Here is a 20794-nt window from a genome sequence, read left to right as displayed (position 1 = left end):
GGGCATTCCCATGCTCAGCTTTACAAATTCATTTTGGTACATAGAACAGACGATCGTTTGATGGTAGACCGATAATTCTCTGCTGAAATTATCATTCTTTGAGTAGGATGATCATCTGCTACAATGATGTACATATCAAATGTCTTTATATCCTGAATATATATCGCAGCCCGGATGGATGAAACTAGATCCGGGGTCTTCAAACTCGTTCGATCTTCACTCTAAGTACAAGTCGATCCATGTGAGAATTGCGCTGAAGTCGAACATGGAAAGACATTGCTTGATTACCGGTCAATAATGCAAACCGTTAACAAGCGCGAGAGGAATCACCAATAATGACAATGACCCTCAAGGTACTACAGTACAATTCACGTGGTGTGAATAAAGGACTTGGCGTCGAACACCACACAAAATCTTCTGGTCGAAGGTCATTAATGTATACCTGTCGCCGGAAGTGAGAAACTTGCCATTGAGGCATGCAAGCTTCAAAGTACTGGGGGGTTTGTTCCTAGATCAACTTCTTGGATAATGAGCTGAAGTCGACAAGAAGTGATCCGTCAAAGGAGGGCCTTAATGAATCCCACATCAGTGACACGGAACGGAGCTAATGATTTTAGTGGAGGTGAAAACAATCTGTGAGATATGATTCAGGGTGGCGATCATGGGTGGATGAAGGATAATGTATGGCAGTGGATGGGACACGGTTGACTCTTTCTGAACACATCTCTTGAACATATAACGACACTGATGTGATGGATCGGTAGCATTACCCCAAATGTGGATGGTTTGGCGAGGACCATGGTGATGAGACCGGTGAATGAAATAGCCCAACCCGATGTGATACGGAGGACAAAGTGTCATGTTCAAGAGCGACTTGCTACCATTAAAGCTTTGAGGTTCTCCCAATTTTTCCCCAGTCATTTCTGACCAGTACCTCTTTATTTTTGTCAATCTTGAGGAGGATAACATATGCTTGTTCTATAACCTTCCCTTCGGGCAAGCCCATCGCTATGTTTTAACGAGCCTAGCGATAGGGAAACTCGTTCTCGTCTAAAGACAAGTTTGTCGCTATTTAATCATTTTAACGAGTCTAACGACAAGGAAAACTCGGTCCTTTTCATCTTTAGAGAGTCTAAAAAGGTACAGAAAGTTAACTCCAAAATTCCTTTTTCGTCATCTAATCCCTTAAGTCCGAAAAAGTATAAAACAATACAGAAGGGATGAGTTTTCGATTACTTTAACGAGCCGAATAAAACAAGCGCTCGACCTTTTTGTGTAATAATCCCTCAGGTCCAAAAAGATTAAAATCTAGAGGAGGGATAGCTCTTCTGGCCACTTTAACGAGCTGGAAGGCCAAAACTCGGCAAACTTTTCATATTTTAGGAGCCAGGAGAAAAGAGCTCAAAGAAGACTCGTCTTTTGAGGAACGAGTGATAAACAGGGATAGCAGCAGATTCCAGGTACAGGTTGGAATTTTCCAATCACGGCAGTGTCTCAAGGATGGCTAAATGAAATCACTCTTCGCAGCTGTTCCTAAAAATGGGTAAACAATCATATGGGGGTGAACGATCGGCCAAATGCAATGGAGGTGGCAAGTGAAAACATGACCAAGGCTTTTTATGGCTAATAAATTTATGATCACAATGGTTATTTACCGGGATAGGTTCATTTTTTAATGAGCTTAAACTCTGGAAGAAACTATTGCTCACGTTTTTCTATTTTTTAACGAGCATAAATTCCACGGTAAAACTGCTCGATCATTTGGTCAAATTTTGGTTTTTTACCATTACTAGCTTTTCTCTTTTCAAATATAGTACTGCTTTTTCAATTGCTGCAACAAACTTTGTTAGAAATGAATAATATTTGCATGAAAATGAGATTATAACCCTAATATTTCACTTTAAACTGTGTAAAAAGCCATTAAAAGGTGTTTTTACCTCTCATTTACCATTTCATTTGCATTTGGTTTGTTGGAGCTCTGGAGGTGCCTCTTCCCCCTTGATTTTCACCAGCTGATTCCGGGAGATTCTGCGGACGATTTTCGGCGCCGTCTGGACCAGGTAGGAGCTAAACCCTAGCTCTTTCTTTTCATGGTTTGATTTTCCTGTTTTATGCCTGTTTTCTAGTATTTCTGAGCCCCTGGGGTTTTGCCAGGGCGCCCTAGGATCAGCGCAGGTTCCCCTTTCGAAACCTGCGTTGAAGGTCAAGCTGCCTTAAGGCAGCCTGACCCTCAGTGCAAGTGGGAGACTTCCTGCCTGCGCTGGGCTCAAAAACTGAGTTTTTTAGGTCGTTTTTTGATGATTTTTTCGCCAGTTTCTCATCAAAATCAGGAACTTACTCCTTCTCTTGTTTGCCTTGCAGGGAACTTTGAACAAAATGTCTCTTACATGGCGAGAACGAGAACATGAAGAGGAGTACATGATTGCCCTCCATGACCTTGTCACGGTGAACGCGTTGCGGAACTGTGGCCTGCTAAAGTTCTTCTGTATCTCTAGCATGAGAGCACAGATTTCTTTACTGCAGTACATGCTTGATGCTTGGGATCCTGTTAACCAAGTGTTCCATATTAGGGGAAAGGCCATCCCCTTGACCATAGAGGACATGTACTTCTTGACTGGACTGTCAAGACGAGGTGCCCCCATTTCCTTGTCAGGTACGGCCCGGGGGACTGATTCCACCAGAGATTATGTCCGCCAGTATTGCAGGGAAGGTTCTCAGCTGAGCAGAGACGGCAAGATTGTTATTCGTGAGATTACTGATCGGGCTCTCAGGTCCATTCTGTTCACTATCGGTAGGATGGCCGGCAGTGCAGCTCTACATGTTGCCAACAGGTCTTATATGTAGCACACTTTGGAGTGTCTCCAACTGAAAGTATTCAACTGGTGTGATGCAGTACTTGTTCAGATGAAAAGTCAATTGACCAAGGTAAAGGACGGGAAGCTGAAAAACTTTGGATTTGGTTCTATTCTGACTGCCTTTGCCTTGGAGAAAATCCCACTGATGCAGCCTCAGTACATCATACTTGACATGGCTTCTCCGACCGAGCCACGCATGCAGAGGTGGGTCGACCACATGTCTAGGCATGCTGGTCAACCTCAGATTACTTTTACTGAGTCCTTCTTTAGGTGGTTCGAGCGTCAGGAGATGGCGTTCTCCGAGTATCCATATGTGGGTATGGATTTCTGAGGCGATCCGGATTTGGTGCTACCAGATGGTGAGCAGTGGGGCGCCATTGGTAAACTCTTTGACCATATTACTGTTTACTGTTCTTATTCATAATGTTGTTGTGCTTTATTCTATCAAGACTTTTAATTGTACTCTTGGGTGCATGCAGATATTGGTCCTGTTCGTCCAGCAGTTTGTCCGAGATCGCCAGTTGCTGCCCCGGCAGTGGAGCCTGCTAGGAGAGTTGTTATTCGCGATATTGACGACACTGAGACCCTTACAGCTGTGCAGGAGCAGGTTGAGAGCCTTACTTGCAGTCTTCCTGATGTACAGATTGACGAGTTACCTTTACAGCTGCAGCGGAATACTATCGGCGTGCCTAGACGATGGACTCGTCTCTTGCGCATGATTGCATAGGCCGTGACGTACTATCATGAGCACCACTAGGCTAGGGTGCCCCCTAGCATATTTTTTGAGTTTTTAGGTCATATGACCAATTTTGTCTTGGTTACAGAACATTATATATGAACTTATATAAACAACTTATATGTATTTTGATTTTCGGGTTTTATTCTGGTTGATTTATGTGATCCATATGTACAGTCTTTAATGATGTGTCATTTTTATAAATGTTGCAAATGTCTATCTAACACATAGTTCGCTAATGAGTTAGTTAATGTGTTTAAGTTTCTTGAAATATGTTGATATTGAATTGAATCAAATCGTCTTTCCAATATCTTAACCCTTAGGAACATGCGATAAATAGCTGGATTGCGAACAGAATATATACCATTGAGCTGTAGTATTACGAGCTGTGAGTCTAGCCTGACAATTAGTCGACGTATGCCACGTGTGATGGCATCAGAGAGTAGTTCTATCAACGCGCTATACTCAGCGATGTTATTCGTTGATTGCCCAATACATACACCTCTGAAACTTACTAACTCGCCGCTTGGATCAAAAATGGCCCAGGTTGCGGAGGACAGGTTTCGTGAACTACGACTCGCTCCGTCGGCATATCCAGCACATGTCTCCAGAAGGTTCGACATCTATAATGGAAAAAGGGGGATCACTCGACCAGAACAAAAACTTTAGAGAAAACAAAATACAACAAAAGCATGCAGGTTACTATTTAAGCATAGTAACGATTGAGGTACAACCCGTTGCGGGGCTGCGCCAGTGGAATTCCATCGTAATCCATTAACTCGTAGGCTCCTTTTGCTAACACCCTTTTAACAATATAGGGGCCCATCCATAAGGACTTGAATTTACCTGCTCCCAATTTATCGGATTCTTGGTCATAAAGCAAGATCAAATCACCTTCTGAGAAGACACGGGGTTTGACATTTTTGCCGAACTGAGCCTTGACTCGTTTCTTATGGGCCTCGTTAGCCAAAGCGGCGTCATGACGGGTTTCATCCAACTGGATTAATTCCAAGAAACGAGCCTCTTCTTCTGAAGTTCCGGGGAGAAGATCGATTGCGAGTTTAAGCGATGAAATTTCGCACTGGATCGGTAAGACTGCTTCCAGGCCATACACCAGTTGAAAAGGTGTGAACCCGGTTGCATTCTTTACTGAGGTCCGGTAAGCCCACAAAGCTGAGTACAGGATTAGGTGCCATCTTCTTTTATGAACCCCGATCATCCTTTGCAACATACGCTTCAGGAGCTTGTTGATTGCCTCAACTTGTCCATTGGCTTGCGGATAATATGGGGTAGAGCTGTCGTGAGATAGCCCTAGCTTGGCAGCTAATTCGACCATCATGTGATTGCGAAAATGCGATCCATGATCTGTAACTATAGCCTGTGGTACGCCGAACCTGGCGACTACATGATTGAAAAACAAAAGGGCAGCTGTTTCACCAGTGTTATCCAATGTAGGCATCGCCTCGGCCCATTTGGTAAAATAGTCAACAGCGACTATAATATACCCATGCCCCCCGGTCGAGGTGGGGTTACATTGCATGAAATCGATGCCCCACTTGGCGAAGGGCCCAACAGCAACTATCGGTTGTAAAGGTGCGGGTGGTCGTCTGGTTTTGCTATCAAAGATTTGACAAGCATGGCAACTTATGACTGCGGTTATGCAATCTTTGAACATGGTTGGCCAAAAGTATCCTGCTCGTAAGATTCTTTGTGCTGTTGCATATCCAGACTGATGCCCCCCACACGCGCCTGAATGACAATCATTCAGTGCTTTTTCGGCCTCCTCATGGGTAAGGCACCTCCTCAGAACTGTATCAATACCACGACGGTAAAGTGTATCACCGACGATCATGTAGTCTTTTGCTTGGTATCGTATACGTTTTTGTTTGGAGCGAGAGGTGTTAGGCCTGAATTTTTGGGTTTGGAGATAACCTATGATATCTCCATACCACTCATCGCTTACAGATATCAGAAACAAACTTTCGTCCACGATTGACTCTTCCGATGTTTCATCGTTGGACGATGATGGGAGATCGCACAATAATTCTGCGAAAACTAGAGCTTTCTTTGATTTGGATTTCACAAATTCCAGATCAAACTCTTGAAGGATTGCTATCCATTTTGAATATTTTCCCCCCAGCAACTGTCGCGACAGTATATAAGTCATGGGGTTGCAATCTGACAAGATGGTAGTTTTCCGAAAGAGGACATAATGTCGAAACCTTTGAATCGCTTGAACAGCTGCAAGCGCTAGTTTTTCAACATAAGAATATTTACTTTCTATATCATTTAAGTTTTTACTTAAATAATAGATAGGATGTTCAATTCCATCGACTTCTTGAACTAAAACCATCGCAATGGTCGTATCCGCTGCAGCCAGATACAGGTTAAAATCTCTTTGATAGTCCGGGGCATACATTAATGATGCTTTTACTAGACAATCTTTTAGAGCATCAAAGGAAGCTTGCGCCACCTGGTCCCAGACAAAAGGTACATCCTTTTTCAAAAGACGAGTATAACCCTTAGCAAGTTCTGCGTAATTTGGAATGCACCTCCTCAGAAAGTTTGCTTTCCCTTGGAGTTTCTGAATCTGAAGCAAATTTGAAGGTGGAGGAAAATTAATGATTGCCTGGACCTTACAGGGATCGAGACGAATCCCATCTTTAGAGACTACAAAGCCAAGTAAACGACCAGAACCGACGCAAAACACACATTTGTGCGGATTGAGTCTTATCTTGTAGTGTCGGCAACGTAGAAATATCGCTCTTAAATGCTGCGGATGATCAGTCCGCTTTCGCGAATGAGCCGGAAGATCGTCGAGATTAGGTTGAACGATGTTCTTGATGTCATGGAAGGCATAATTCATTGCCCTCTGAAACGTCGCCCCTGCGTTCTTTAAACCAAAGGGTAATTTTCGATAAGCGAATGTGCCCCACAGACAAATAAATGCAGTCTTTGACTGGTCCTGTGGGCGGATATTTATTTGATTATACCCGGAAAATCCATCCATAAATGAAAAGATTTCACATCCAGCGCATTCATCAATTATCTCGTCGATGAAGGGTGTAGGGTAGTTGTCCTTAGGACAAGCTTGGTTTACATCCCTATAATCAACACACACTCTAATTGTCCCTTGTTTCTTCATAACAGGGACAATATTCGATACCCAATCGGTTAGAGGAATCGGGTAGATGAATCCAGCATGGAGGAGTTTTTCAACTTCCGCCTTAATGGCAGCGGCTTTCTTCGGGTGCACTTGCCAAACCCGTTGGCTTACTGGTTTGACATCAGGATACATTTTAATTTCATGTTCAACGATACTCGAGTCAATGCCTGGCATTTCTTCATATTACCAAGCAAAGACATCTCTAAATTCGCGAAAAAGAGCGTTATATATTTCCAGTTCTCAAGGGGAACAACCTTTGCCGACATATATATTCTCTACAACATCTGTTTTAGTCGAGATATTTATGGCTATAGTCTCTCCAATATTGGATAGGTTTCGCTCGGAATCCACCGTGTTTACAGTATTTGTTAGGAATTCAAATACTGAAGGGTGATAAAGGTCACTTTTTGTTTCTTCTTCATATTCCGGAGGAAGGGAACGATGGTGGTGATCATTCCATGGTGCCCCCTCAATCATCATTGATTGTAATATTCCTTCGTCAGTCCCATGTACTTTCGACCAAGGATCTAATGGGGTTCCATATTCTCTAGACCTATCTACCCAAACGCTTGACGAGCGTTGATTTGGGCTCGCCTCCCATGCTTGAAACATTGATTGCTACAATATTTCTAAAGGGCTTGGGGGCAAAACTATTGAATAATCCATGTTGACCTTCGTGGAAGATATCATGTTGTAGGTTGCTACAAACGGTACATTTCCTCTATAAATAGGAGGTGGTAGCGCGAAAGTTCCCATCAATGTGGGGTCTTTCAATAATCCTACTCCGATATCTTGAAGCGAATGGTTGCTTTCATGGATCATAGGAATGCTTCCTGTAACTTGTGAACCATTAGGGAGGAAATTCTGTTGGTCGACGATCCTAATCCCTCCTTCAAACGGGAATGCGATCTTCCTAAAATAAGTCGACACAACAGCTTCCATGGCGTAAATCCATGGTCTACCTAGTAGGATGTTATAGTTAAGATTTCCATCAATGACTTCTACATCAATTTCTACTGTTTTTCCTCCTAGTTCAACTTTCAAGTTATTAAGGATACCGTAAGGGGTATAAGTCCTTCCATCGAAAGCTTTTAATGTTGTCGATGATCGCGACAAGGTTGGAGATCCTAAAGTTTTCCAGCAACTCATCGACATAATACATGTCGATGCTCCCTCATCAATTATTGTTCTGTGAACAGTTTTGTTGAGTGCTTTCACTTGAATAAGGAAAGCTAGCTGAGCTGGTAACTGAGGATCATATCCCTTGTGATCAAAGGATACAAGATTGGAATCCTTAGAATCAAACCCACCAATTGCCGATAACAATGCCTGCCTTTGGGTTGGACAATTTTGTAGCACTTCAAGAGTCGACATAGCGCTTGGCGATTGGGAAAAATCTTCCACTATGTTATAATGCTGCGCCGCTCTGGCGCGAGGATTAAATGTCGACTTGTGTACTACACCCTTTGGCGGTTTTATTGTTAATTCAGGGATGGTGGGCGTTACAACTTCTGTCGAAGTTGTTGTCGAACTACTTGGTTGATCTTTACCTTTTTCGTTCGACAGCTGAGGATTACCATAATCTTTGTTCCTTGTTGAAATGAAAGCATCATTCTGTTGTTTCGAAACCGACAACATAAGGACTTGCGACGGGGAAGCATTTCCACTATCAACCAGATTTTGACCTGGGTTGGGAAATGGATCAGTTAACACAGCTGATGTTTGGGAACTCTTGAAGAACCTCTTTAACTCAGCTTTGAATGGGCAATTCTTTGTGTAATGATCCTCATCATCACGTATTTGACACGGATAAATTTGTTTCCCTTTTCCAGGAGGGTTTGAAGAATTTTTTCCAGGGGATGACTCACCCTGTTTCTTCTTCTTCCCTTTGTTTTGTTTCTTCTTGCTTCCTGGTTGATTGGTTTCTTTGCCTTTATCTTCCGATACGACATTTACTTCCGAAGCAAGAATTTCTTCTTTTGCATTTTGATTCGAATTCTTACGGGCTTTCTTTGACGAAGCCTTTATTGATTTCGTGTTTGCCGTGCCAATCACGCCATCACCGGCATGAGAGTCACTATTTGATTTAGGAGGGGGAGGAATTGAAAATTCCGGTCTAGGGGCGTCAGGTATTTTGTCATAGAGTGTGCTGGACTGAGTATAAACTAAGTCCAAATACTGCGCATGAGCAATAACTTGCTCCTCTGTTACGACTCCCCCCTTGGCCACATCTTCCGTAATAGCCGGAAGTAACGACTTTATAAACCATTCAGCTAACAACTGATCGGGAACATATGTTTTCACCATCATACGACGACGACGCCACTCATGTATATGATCAGATATATGGGTAGCAGTTGTCTGTTTGAAGTTGGTTAATATTTCTGTTCCCATTTCATACCTTATCGGTAATTGAAAGTGGGTTAAGAAAGTCGTGGCTAGGGAGCTAAAATTTTCGAAAGAGGCTCTTGGCAATTCAATATACCATTTAGCCGCTGGACCTGTCAATGTCCTCTGAAAAAGGCGAAACCTTATCGAATCGTCGTTTAGGGTGTTCGACGAACACCACAGATGAAAAGTCATCACGTGCTTCGACGGGTCTTCACCTGGATTTCCATTGAATTTAGGAATGTCAGATGGAAGTTTATGGGGAATCGCTGGCCACCAAGGGGCATAAGCAGTCAGATCGTTGGTTAAACGGTGTAAATCGGGTAACTCTAAAGTTGCCATGAATGGTAACTGTTCATTCAGGTTAGGCGAAGCGTAACTAGGGTACGATGGAATCGCTTGAGCAGTTGGTCTTTGCATACTAGCATAATGTAATTGATGTTGGTATGACTGATACGGTTGGTGGACTTGACCACTATAAAGTGGTTGGTTTTGACCGTTTTGGATATACGGTTGTCCACTGTTCGCAAAGATCTGTTGCTCAGAACCTTGGCACACTTGCTGGAATTGCGGTTGTTGGTATTGTACAAGCCATGGTTGTGACGCCATGTTCTGATGTGCCATGCTACCCATTGGACCAAGGTGTGGGGTAATTGTACCTGTTTGTACTTGTGTCGACCCACTAGTTGGCGATTGTGGTTGTGACCCATGGTCAAGCGACTGTTGCATTACAACCTGAGAAATCTGAGGTTGACATGTAACAGGTATCGCTTGAACTTGCGACATGGTTACAATAGCCGGTGTGGTTGGGATGTTCGTCACAGGTACACACTGTTGCATAGAATATACAACCCTTGGTTGTTGAGGTAGCATAGGTACCCAACTACTTGATGCAACTCCAGTATAACCTGAATACTGTTGAGAACTGCCATATGGATATCCTCCCGGAGGAGGTAATGAAAGGGCATACTGCCCCCCATATGGTAGCAATCCGGAACTCAGAGGGATTGTTAGTCCTTGAGGACTAGATGGCCCAAATTGACCTCCATGAGGATCAATCTGTCGAGTTTCAACATAAGAATTACCGGGTATTACTCCGGATGAACAAACTGGAACAGACCATACTGTCGAAACAGTCCGTTGGTGGACTCCTTCTAACTGTTGAGAGCTAGTTGGGACAGCTGGTATGCTGGCAAACATCGTTGGAGTGACGGCAGGGGCTTCTGCTGTCGCTGTGTCATTTGACACAGTCCTAGACGATGATGATTGTTCAGACATTTTAAGTCTATCCAATAGATTGCCTAGCGATTCTACAGGGACTTCCACTTGTGGTGGATTAACCTATGATGAAGGAAATAGAGTGATCCCAACTCCAAAATGGGTTGGAGTACTTGCTTGCAGATCCTCTGCAATTTCCTCTATCGCAATCAAACCTGGTGGAAGAGGAAGACCGTCAGGTCCGTAAAATATTTATGGTGCCGAAGAAGTGGTTGCTTCGACAGCGACAATTGTTTGGGGAACAAAACTTTCTGGACCGGTTACAGATGGAATTGGTTCAGTTACGCAAGTATTTGCCCCCAGACTAGGATCAGTATTACTATCCTTCTGTGGCTGTTGAACTTCTTCTATAGAGGTAGGGTTTCCATAAATGTTAGGAGTAACCGGAACCTCAGATGCAGTTGGAACACTTGTTCTAACTTTCAAAGGAGATTTTGAACCGGTTAAACGAGTTCGCTTTGCCCGTACTATTTTCGATTCCGGAGACAAAGACGGTTGACTCGTAAGCCTCCGTGAACGACGGGGTTTCAATTGACTTTCTTCCACGATTGCGGATTACTCGATCAACTAAAATATTAAAAGGGGAAATTTGTGTTTCCGAATTGAATGAATTTTATTAGACACTTTTGGACACAACTTGCTTTTTCACTTTTTAAGAGTCGAGAAAAAGCTAAAGATGACTCTAGTCTCTTTCGATGTATTAACGAGCCCGAAGTGACAAATGCTCGGTTGGACTTTTTCAGTTATAGAGTTTGAAAAAGGCCAAAAGAAACTGCTCTGGAGATCTAGGCAAAGGGTGTGCCAAACCTTTCGCAAAACCACAGAATACGTTTTACGGTACGAGTGGTCGATCTTCGTGAATGCTGTGTTCACTGCATTGCAATCAGTAGGGCGGCCGACACGGCTTCCTATGGATAAAGGCTTTGTTCCTATAGGGGTCTCCCAATATATACGTGACGGTACGTGGGAGCACAAGTCCGTATTAGTGCCACCGACTCTCAGGAGGAATCAACCACCTTCGTCGAGGTCGACAGTCACTACGTTTAACGACACCAGAACGCGTCTCTAGCTTAGACCTCTAGATGTTTGCGTTATGTTTCAAAGCATTGTTAGGTTCATTCAATATATTTTAAGTTGATCTTTTTAAAGTTTGCCTTTCAAGGTTCACCACGAGATGTTTTGATACAAATTCCTAAATGCAGTCTAAGATGAGAAGCAAGCTTTTTCAATCTTTTCGACTTATGAAAATCTTAACTATTGACGGAAAAGAGAGACAAAATCTTTTCACACAGATCAAAGAGCACTCACTAATGCACTTTTTCCCTAAATCAACAAGCAAACTTATATGCAAAATGAAAAATGCAGGTATTTCTTTTCTCTTTCTTAATGTTTGTGCGACACAAAAAGAAAGCTGTTGTATAATTTCGAATTCAATTTCAAGCGAAAGCAAACAAGCTTGTCCAAAATCAAAAGACACCTTAAGATTTACTTGTTTCGACACTAGAAATATATAAACTCAAACCATATGACAAAAGCAAAAGCTCAATCAGCTATGAACAGCAAATAGACTAACTCTTAAGATCAAAACGACACTTTATCACAGGTCTAGATCTAAGAGGTCACAGCAAGACTAGTTCACTTTCGTTATGGGAAACTGTAAATGACACAAGAAATACACAAAGAACAAACACAACTTCTTTATACAACCGAGGCGGAATAGTGACAAGGAAAGTTGGTTTCAGATAGGCACATTGACTGGTAACAGGCAGCAAAAACAAGAGTGAAAACAGGGCAAGAAACAGCAGGAAACCCCAGTGGCACAAGGCAAGACTGGTCCAGCACAGGTGGTACACAGGTAGTTTGACCTTCAGCGCATGTAGCCCCTTCGGGAACTGCGCTGAAATGTAGACAGCCTTCACACAACCTGCACTGAAGAACGAAACTTTTGTTTCTCTTGGTTTCCGGGTCACAGATTGCTCAAAAATTCACAGTTTTTGGCCAAATCAGAAGCTATCAGTGAAGGACACACTAAGGGATGACAAGGAAGATGAAAAGATATCACTAAGAGCTTATTAGAGTCCTTGTGGATCAGCTCTTCAAATCATAAACTTGCCCAACAACTGAGCTAGAGTAGCTGCCCTCTACTTTGCATTTGAAAGATTCAAATACAGTTCGATTCGGTACTCCCTTTGTTTATGAAATGAATAGCAAAAACACAAACAACCAACAAGATACGATCCCCAGCGGACTCGCCAATTTGTTGTTGGGAAAAGTATCCAATACGGAATGACCCTATCCCACTCTAAGGGTGATAGTACCTCAGTAACAACCGAATGCAAAGCTATTCAAGATTAATTCTTTATGAGATGTAAGAGAGAGGAGAAAGAGATCCACTAACCATTATCTTCTGCTAATGGTTGATCCAATCTTCCCTCTTTGCTGCTTGCTCCCAACTCCTTGCTCTTTCACTGGCCCAACTACACAAATATCCTGCAAAAGCACAAGAAAGGGAAACTACAAGAAGCATACATCCATAATTGATTCAAGGATTAGAATAAATCAAATATACAAGCATCAATACGCCACAGAGACACATGCATATAGAAGAACCTCAAATGCTTTATTAATGGAAGAAGGAAAGTTCTGAGAGTGTTACAACCATAAGAGGCCCAATCCAGCAACACCTCCCAGCAGAAAGAAATCTCCTCTTCACCTCCTTCAAAGCAATCACCCAATAGTTCTATGCACAAACCAACAGCACCTCCTTACATTCACAAGATTCCAGCCTCCTTAGACCTCATGAGAGAGCTCTATATATAGGAGTTTTGGAGAAAGGATGAGTCAGCTTGAGCTTGGCATGAAGCTGACTAGTGTCCTCTCCCACTTCAGTTATACTTCAGTTCTTGAGTCCACTTGGAGTTTCTTGCTTCCACTTGGAGATCTAGATCCTCTTACTCATCACAAGGTGAATTCCCTGATCCAAGTGTCATTTTGGAAGCTTCCTGGGCATTTGACACCTTGCAGAATGACTGTGCCACTTGGCCAATCTCGCCCAGCGCAGGTAGCCTTCATTAGATTTGACATTCAGCGCAGGTACAAAGTGGAGCAGTTGACATTCAGCGCAGATGCTCAGTGGAGCAGCTGACATGATCCAGAATTAGCTTGTTTTTGAGTGTTTTCAGGTGAACTGATTTTTAGTGCTGTGGTTTGCTGACCTTGTTCCTCTAGGGGTAGGAACAACATGTTTAGGGACTTTGGATCCCTCAGATTATTGACATTTCATGCTTCATGCTGTAAGGCACAAAAATGTCTATAACACTACAGTCATGAAAGTGCAAAATTTTGAAAAATGAAAATAATAATGGTTTTAAATATGCCTTTTAGTAGGGCTTAACAGAGAGGAGAAAAAAGTGAAGTGAAACAATGTCCTCTTGCTGGAAATAATCACGATTTACACGTTCACTGCAAGCACACAGATTGTGCTTTTAAAAAATACCAAAATAGTCTGAGTCAGTTGTAGACATAAAATGTGTTAAACATTGGCTCCTTTCTCATCCTTCGAACCCCCCTAATGACCAAATGATGTTGGGATTCTCCTCATCATCGAAGATGTTGAGGCAAATGAAAATCATGGTCGTCATGCAAGGCTCAGAAAAAAATGGCATCAATTATAGGGATAACAATAAGAAAGGGTCGCTACATGACAAACACCTAATAAAAAATCAAAATACAAAAATTTAGAACTTATAGAACGATGAAACGTTAAAATATGAAACTATACAACTCACTAAAATCTCGTTCAGAATTTTCGAAGCAATTAATGTTATATAGTTTATATTTATAAAAATTGTAATTGATAATTTTCATCATCCTTGAAAAATAGTGATGAGTTAACCTATATTTTTTCAAATGATATTTGGTTCATCCGCAAATATCCATCACCCAGCAAGGTAGGCTCAAATGAGCCTTCAGCCAGCCTTGAGCCTTGAACCTTCGGCCAGCCTTGAGCCTTGAGCCTTCGGCCAACCTTGAGCCTTGAGCCTTGAACCTTCGGCCAGCCTTGAACAATTGTAGCCAATGATATATGCCCCAACTAATGGTTTAACAAATAAGTTATGACATGTTCTCCCACTATTTTTTTAAATGATAATATTCAATTAAGAAAAAAAACAACCAACATCCATTCTAAATTTGGAGTACCAAGGAACTTGGAGCTTAGCACCTCGTCTTTACAAATTTGAAATTATAAAATCTATAACGTAATTTTTAAGTTTCTTTTCATATATTTAAGATCTTATCAAATATATAAAGATAATTTTTAATTTATTTTCTCATTGGAGAAAAATATAATATTTTATTATTCAAAATTAATTGAATGTATAAGTTTAACTTATTATATAAATTCAAATTTTTTTATATAATTAAATTATGTAATTTTAAAGTATATAGAGTTTTTTATATAGTGGTAAAACTATAATTTAGTTTTGAAACTAGCATAAGGGATAGTCATTAACGCAGTTGATTCATATTCACATGATTTTGAGTTTTCAACCATTAACATGTTTCTTTCCCTAAAAAAATACAAGCTCTTAACTAAACATAATTACTTTTTAAACATACTCTAAACCTAATTAATATATATGGGTGTAGTCTAACTAATAGACAAAATGACTATTTGGCCATAATCAAATAGTACATGTTTTAGTAAAATTGTAATTTGTTATTGTTTAAAATACATATTTGAATGCATAAATATATCTAACACCCTAAAAAGTTCGTGAGGCCCTCAATCTTTATAAATTAAATAACTTGTGATTTTAAAAAATCTCTATCAAATTTTTAACATAATTGATGAGGAAAAAAATGTTCAGAAAAACACCATTTCATCTATTAATTAGACTACCTTATATATATGCATATCTAACCATTTTTATTAAAATTCATAAAATTATATAAATAAACAAAATTTAAAAATTCTAATATTTTCATTGCACTTTATAGACTAAGAAACTTGATATTGTACCTTAAATAGGCCATAAATATTAGTAAGATGCAAATTGAAATGGCAAATGAAATCTAGACATGCAGATCCCAAAATTGCATTTCAAATGAAATATGTAAAATAATAAAAATTTCTAATATGATCAAATATTTGACCATTAAACAAAATTTCAAATTTCTTTGTCTATATATGCAATTAAAAAGTTCTAAAGTAAAGTTTTTTTTTTTGTTTCTAAACAAAATAGAGAAAAATGTAGTTTAACTTTTGGTTATAACAACCAGTAAACCATTAGGGCTATACCCTATGAGTCAGTGACAAACCAACTAATGGCTCATGGAGTATTCTATATCCAATCAAGATATACATATACGATAGAGTTAATACTTTAATAAAGAAGTAGAGACTTATAAATGAAATTAGGATGCAATTTTTTATATTAATTCATTCTTCCACGCAAGTCCACATTGCGAAGTGTGAAGTTTATGATGCCTAATCCAAGACATGTGGCAGATATACATATACGATAGAGTTAATACTTTAACAAAGAAGTAGAGGCTTATAAATGAAAATAGGATGCAATTTTTTATATTGATTCACTCTTCCACTCAAGTCCACATTGTGAAGTGTGATGTTTATGATGCCTAATCCAACACATGTGGCCATTCATGTCGAGCATGGTAATATTTTTCCACTCGCCAACAACTGTCTACAAACCCCCTTTTATAAGTTTCTCGTCTCCACAACGTTTTTCCACTACAATTCTCACAACTCACCATGAGCTTCTTTGCATCACATGATCACATAAACTGCCATGGTGATGAACTTGCTTTCCATAGGCCTCAACAATTTATGTTTACTTAGATTCAATAATAGGACTGTGGCAAAGAGACACAATGGTTCAATAGAGAGTAGGGACAAACAACAATGTTAGAGATGTTCTAACTAGTTCAGGTATTAGGGAAGAGAAGTTAAAGGGTCTGAAAGAGATGGAAATACCCTTCTGTTGAGTTGAGGAGAACTAATACTATCAAATTCCTTGCTCACAGTCTAATTTCTCATCCCGGGACCGCCATTCACTAATATTTTATCTACAGGTGAATGTGTTTGGTGGAAGCCTCATGTTCTTTTATTTTCTTTTATCAGTTCCTGACTGTTTTTTTTTTAATTCCTGAGTGTTTACATTCGTAAAATTTTTGTTTTTACAAAATTGTTGAAGTATTTTATGTGATTTGTTGTTTTGGGATATTTTTCTAGTTGTGTATAGACCCAACAAACCTCCACGGATATTTTATTCAACCACACTTACAAGTTAGTATAAGTGTTTACCTCTCTCGTTACCCACAAAGCATTAGATTTTATGCATTAATACCCTCTCAAATTTTCTTTGCAAAATTATTTAAACTTTTGAAGCATAAAGACCAGCTTTGCAACACAAACCTTGCGTCAAGTCTGAGGTGGACAATGTCATCATCACTGTGGCAACCCATTTTTTAGCTTCTCCAAGGAAGTCCACAAGAGATGCCACTACCATTCCCTATCTTTTTTTTTGTGTAAGTTAGAAGATTATATTATAGAACAAGTATAATACAAAAAACTGCCGTAGCAGTGCGAGCAGGGATATACAATATGCGAAGACGAATCACCTGCTCAGAAGTGAAGAACAAAACACAGCCTAACAGCCCACCTCTCAGGGTGGCTTGGTACTGAACAAAACACAGCTTATCAGCTAGTACTGCCGATACCATACATAATAGGCAACAAAACATAAACATATGTCGACACAGAAGACAGAGCAACAACACAGAAAAGAAAAGCCGAGAAAGAGAGAGGGCAGCAGAGAACTACAGGTATCCCCTTAGATGTATTTTCCCATCTGGCTGATGGTATCCAGGCCTATCTCCTGTACATGGCGGTCAACCTTCGCCTGAATAGCTTCCCAAGATTCGGGCTCGTCCTCAGCAGTGGGGGCAGGCTTAGCCGCATGAGCCGTATTGATGACATCCCTCAGTATTTTAATGAGATGCGTCAACATTCGATTATGAGTTTTGATTGCCTCATGCACAGTAGATATTTTGCTGTCCAAGACATTGTTGTAGTCAATAATCTTCGCCATTTGAGCCTCAGTTAGATTAACCTCAGTGACAATGTGTTGCCTTTCCTTTTCTATTGACTCCAGAGCTTTAGCTATCAGGGTTTTGGTTCTCCAGCTTTCCGCTTTGGTTCTTACATATTGAGTTGCCCTTTTTGAAGGTGTGCCTGGGTCTGTCAGCCAGTTGACCTCCGCTGCAATTTCCTCCTCCGTTCTTCCATCTTCCTCCTGCTTTGCTTGAGCTTCTAGTTCAGCCATCTTCCTTTTGATTCTCGCTGCAGTGCGAGTCTCATAGCCTCCCCTGGCTTCCTGGAGGTCCCGGTTTGCAGCCGCGCAGCGACTCCCTTCCGCATCCATAACTAACACTTCGTACCTCTTCCGACTCAAGCCAATGCCAAAGAGAGAATCACTCACCTTGCAAACTCGAAAGACTGTGATGGAAACAGGGCATTTGCCCCTTGCTTTATAGCAAAATTCCCGGTACCTCCTCATGAAAATGGAGTTACTGCCTTTGAAAGTGGAGGTACTTTGGTGATGAATGTGAAGGAGGTTCGCACAAGTGAGGCCGACGCAGACCGAATAGGAGCGCAGAAGGCTGCAGCCAGTATGCCGATCTAAACGCCAAGTGTCTGGTACCTTCCATCGGATGGGGTGGTGGCGGGTGAGGATGGATATGCCCCGTATGCTGGCATGCTTGATACTGATCCTCTGCTCGCTGTTCCACTTCTTTTCACACAAAATTGCCATTAATGTCATTGAAGACTCGTTATACGGATCCTCTCCAAGCGTGGTGATGGCACTGTTGCTGAGGTTGTTCTTCTCGTTTCTCGAATAGTTATGATCGCCCTTCTTAGTGACTTGCCGCCTCCAGAAGCTCCACCTTTCTAATTGTCCAATCATTCCATAAAAAGGCTTAGGTTTATAACCCCCGTCGGTATCCTTGTAATCCCGATACCTGGGCCAAGTGTCATCCCCAATCAAGGATGGGTGGCTTGGATTAGATCTGTTGCCGCCAGCTGTTCGCATGTTTCTTTAATGATTTGGTTATCGAACTCATGCCAGCCTCTGTTTATGATTATGTGCCGGTTGTCTGCTCCAATGTTCGCCAGATGGTCAGCTAGCCCATTGGCTTTTCTCCTCACCGTCTGGAAGGTCAAGCCTCGCAACTCCATGATGAGTTCTGCTATGCTTTCCGTCGCCTTGGCCAACCTCCAATGCCTAGTGGCCTTGCTGATGCTCGTTCCTGCCTGTAGGCGTTTAGCCGCCACTACCATTCCCTATCTTATTGGCATGAAATTTATTAATTAATCTCCTTCCATAGCTATAGATTACAAATTTAGTACAAAGGTTTATTCCTCTAATCAAAAAAATAGTTTCTTGAGTTTTGACCTAGGTGGAGGCACCTTTGATTATCCATTGTTTGAGAGAGGCAAATTTGAGGTGATGTCAGTCGGGACGCATAGTTTGGTGGCGAAGATTTTCACAACAAGATGCTTCATTTACTGTATTCAACTTATACGACAAAAAAAATAAAACAAAAATTGTTGTGTATGAAAGATCTTTGAAGGCTCTGGTTAGAATGCAAAAGGGCGAAAGACATATCTTTGGTTGTGATTGACATCATCTGTCTCCTTTTTCCAGATTATAATATCTTATAGTCAAGTAATCTATGCCTATTAAACAAAATAAGATATCTATAACCACAATATTCTTTGCCTTTTCTCCCTTTCCATAAAATAATGTCTAACTTTTGCTATATCCAAATATAAATTACTACAAAAGCTATGGTGTTTGTAGTTCTACATTTTCAATACTTAAATAAATGATTCCAATATTTCTCAATAGAAATTGTTCTTTCTAGTCATAAATGATAAATTTTACAGGAAAATATCTTTGTTCTACATTTAGGATACTTAAATAACAATTCTCAATAACAAATTGTTCCTTCTAGTCATGCTCAATCTTGTCCATCATGCCATATGGTAGCATAGTTGACCATTATGAAAATGTTGAAATCCATTTAGGAAGCATCTGAATGCATGGGCCATGCTTGCGGATTAAATGTACACATCATTGCTGCCCTTTTTTCCTGATGCTATTGTCCATGAAGAAATTGAATAAAATGTGACATAATTATTTAAATATTGATTTACCATCAATTTTAACACGTCAGGTCTTGAATAGTTCCCAATCACATCAAAATCAAATTTTTCTCACGCAATTTCACCAAAATCGAAATTTGTAGTAATTAGATGCTCCGCTTCAAAATTGGACCCTACCAATACATTACGAGAAGGAGAATGATAACACTTCCACCTTCACATACAACACTCTCTGGATATAGAGAACCTCCAAAAACATGCTCTGGTGGGGGAGGTATGTCTTTTCTTTTCCAACACAGAGTAGCTGACAACACAAAACATCCACCCTCTAGACCTATATGACACATTGATATTTTGCTTGAATCTCTTGCATCAACAGATGCTGCACAATAAAGTTCCACCCCTTTAGCATACATAGTTGTTCTCAAAAGAGGCATTAGGTTTTCCTAGCTTAGGACTCCACCCACATGCCCAATTGTTGTGTCATAGACAAGTAAGGTGGATCCATCACCAAAACCCCAAATCAGACGCTCCAAATATGTTGGCATCCGTTTATGGTGCTTCCCTAGGAATCTTCCTTGAGGATAAAAAAAAAAACAGTAAAATACAATGTGAAACATGCTCGCTCTATCATTCCCATTACTGCATATGATTTATATTTTGTAGATGTAGCTATTATCCTTTCTACTTTTGGACCTGGTACATCAATAGCAGAAGCATGGTATTTATGAAACTCTTTCCTACCCTTCAAAGAGATAATATCCATTACAACACAAAAACTAGAACATCAAGGATAGCCACCGATAAAAGCCTCAGGAAACACAAGCAACTGTGACCCACAAGAAGCACCTTTTTCTACCAATCTTTCAATTTTATCAAGAGTAGTAGCAGTGTTGTAGAATAAAATGGATACCTGAACAATGTTAGCTTGAAAAGTCCTAGCATCTGTCCTACAATCTGTCCTGGCATTGGGTGATGTCGAGCTCATTTAAAATTCCACTTCAAGGAGGCTTGTAATATATATTATTGTTGAAGATGATAATAATTATGATGATATACTCATAAGAAGATGATAATTCTTCTTGTGGGAGACGTCGCATATATATATATACCATTATCCCCCATTTTCATTTTATGTGTATTTTTCATCGCCATGAAATACATTGTTCTTTTTTCTA

At 40.6% G+C, this 20794-nt stretch overlaps 1 pseudogene; it reads right to left on the bottom strand.

Moving 5' to 3' along the window:
* Positions 1-19571: 19571 nt before the first annotated feature.
* LOC149176692 (bifunctional nitrilase/nitrile hydratase NIT4B pseudogene) lies at positions 19572-20559 on the bottom strand (annotated as a pseudogene).
* Between the last annotated feature and the right edge of the window lie 235 nt (positions 20560-20794).

The sequence above is a fragment of the Pinus tabuliformis genome, chromosome 4_1 (assembly GCF_031772625.1).
Source record: "Pinus tabuliformis cultivar Carrire ecotype Pingquan chromosome 4_1, CPIR1, whole genome shotgun sequence".
Lineage (NCBI taxonomy): Eukaryota > Viridiplantae > Streptophyta > Pinopsida > Pinales > Pinaceae > Pinus > Pinus tabuliformis.
The sequence above is the reverse complement of the archived record's forward strand: the minus strand, read 5'-3'. Positions and strand labels throughout refer to the sequence as shown.